Source organism: Leguminivora glycinivorella, chromosome 20 (assembly GCF_023078275.1).
Source record: "Leguminivora glycinivorella isolate SPB_JAAS2020 chromosome 20, LegGlyc_1.1, whole genome shotgun sequence".
Classification (NCBI taxonomy): domain Eukaryota; kingdom Metazoa; phylum Arthropoda; class Insecta; order Lepidoptera; family Tortricidae; genus Leguminivora; species Leguminivora glycinivorella.
This window is the reverse complement of record NC_062990.1, coordinates 4157142-4159811: the sequence shown is the minus strand read 5'-3', so window position 1 is coordinate 4159811 and position 2670 is coordinate 4157142.

Genomic DNA, 2670 nt, shown 5'->3' with positions numbered 1-2670 from the left:
AATTGGAACCCTAGGCCACTCTACAACCATGTCAAAATGACAAGCAGTAAGAGATTTCTTACAATCTGATTTATAACGTTACTATGACATAGTTCTACAGTGGCCTAGGGTTCCAATTGGTTGACTATACTTATACTTGCAGAACATTTTCACCTGTATAATAAGTGAATAGTATATAGTTATATAGTTCGTGTATAGATATTTTTGGCACGTTGTCTGTATGCATAGATTTGTTGCTACGACTTACGAGTGAGCTGGCCACAGGTATGACATACATACGAGATGAGACCACGCTGCATGATTACATTTCAGGTTTATTCCTCTTGGATCTAAATTAAATATTATACGGACTTACACAGACGAGGGTTTACTGGTGAAACCCGATAAATCGAGTTAATTTGTCCTTGAAATAACAACATTGTGGAATTTATGCATAGTTAGAATTTAAAAAACCAGTTTCTTCAACTTATCGTGTTTCACCATTAAACCCTCGAGATGAGAGTCCCTCGGACACTGGCGATCAAATATATGAAAGAGGCGCGTTCCTAGCACACATTAAGCTCGTGTAGGTGAACGCGTACTATGCTTGTATGAGTGAGATATGACGGGTCGAGTTCGCGTTTTTGACGGGCGGTAACTATGAGGTAACCGAGGGTGGACGGCACTTTCAGTGGGGAGCGGGAGTAAGTTGTAATAAAAACACGTAACTTCTTCTTTGTTGTATATTTATTTGTATAGTGACATATTTGTTTATTAGAATAACCACGGTAAGGTAATGGCGCGTATTAACGTGGTACTTAAGGAAGATTTCAAAAGATACCAAAAAATTAAGGGTATCAAAGCTCATTAACGACCACAAATATTTTTTTTATGGAAGAGTATTTATTGAACTATTAGTTTTGAAGAGTTTTAGGATAATTTTAGTTTATTATATGTCATAAAATGATTATTGAAGCCAACATACCTAAATTTTCTATTACCGTGGTAATTAATAGGCTGCAGTTCTATTAACGCGAATTGAGATTTCATTACCGAGGGTATGAATGACAGTGTTTTTCTGCCATCGGTAAATAGAAACCCATCTCAAAATTCGGAGCTTAATACCGACGGTTGAATATACAAATTATGACAAAAACATACACCTATACTATCCTCATTTATCCCCACCCACCCACACCCACACCTTTATTACCCACAGAAGACTCAGTTTCACCTAAGAAATCTGTACTTACGGTACACTAAATGTCATATTTTGATACAAGACTAATATGTCGCTCGGTAATAGATACTTCTATAGGAACCCATTACCGACCCAAACAAATATTTCATGGATCGGTAATAGATTCTTATATATTCTATTACCGAGGGTTATCTGATCGTACCATCGGTAATAGGCATAAATTGGAGTATTATAAAATCTAATTCCGACCCATAAAAACAAAGTCATACAGATGTATTTTCATCACAAATCAAAATAAGGTATTGCAACCTTATATTAAAACCAAGTTTACATAACTGGTAAGTAAGCATCAGACTTTATGTCAATGTTTAAAAAAATTGACAAATTAACGGTTTTCATAGAAACTACGAAATCAGTCATGAAGTTTTTGCTAAAAATTAAGGTTTTGTTGAATAATTTTCATACCGCGTAAATAGTTCTTTGATAGCGTGAATAGATCAAGATTGAAACAACTGTAAGACATTATATAACTGATCACATATACATAAAATAAAGCAAAAAGAACTAATATCACTACTTTAACTATTACTGTGGTATACCACAGTAATAGAATCTACTCACGAAATGGCGCCTTTCACCGCTGTCTTTTAATTTCCACCTTAAACACATTTCCAGGCTAAACAATACGTAAAAAGTACTCAGAAGTCATGTAGAAAACTATAAACAATAATTTGAAATGCATAACTTTCACCTGTTTGCCATAATTATTACGTAAACTACTAAATGAGATTGGAGTTCACTTAGGTTTAGCGTCACACGTCAGTATGACACAACCTCTTCTCGCGGCCCCGTGGCAAAAACTGTCAAATAGCGAGCGTCTTCTTTCATTCACACTCTCTATCGCCTATATGTGCGTTAGTCAACTAAACAGGCTTCCTTTGTGTGAGTAACTTTTTTTAAGAAATTGGTCGGTTTGCCTATAAAATGCGTATTTGCAAATGCGGCGGTAATGGACGTCGATTTCGATACCCGCGTTGATAGGCGCCGTTACCTTAACTAACCATAAAGCAAATTTGAATCCTACCTATTTCCAACACTCCCACTTAGGTAGGATATTAAAATAACATAACAGTATAGTATCAACATAAGAGATGAACCAGTGACTCCCACTGCAATTATTACATTTCAAATAAAAATAATGGTCATAATGACTCCCACTTAATACAAACGTTCAATTGTTCATATTTTGTTTTTAAATCTTATAAATTTGAGTGCATGGAGAGAACGTTTAAACTTATACATTTTCTTTGCATCATTGTTGATTCCTTGCGGCGACATATTATTATATATTTCTTCAACAAAATTTTGATGCAAAATTGTTGTCTTTATCTCTTTCTTTTTACCAGGACAAACAGTTGAAATAGACCCGCCGTACATTACCCGCTTCTTTCGGTTTCTTTTCTGTACATTTTTAACTTTTAATTTAATAG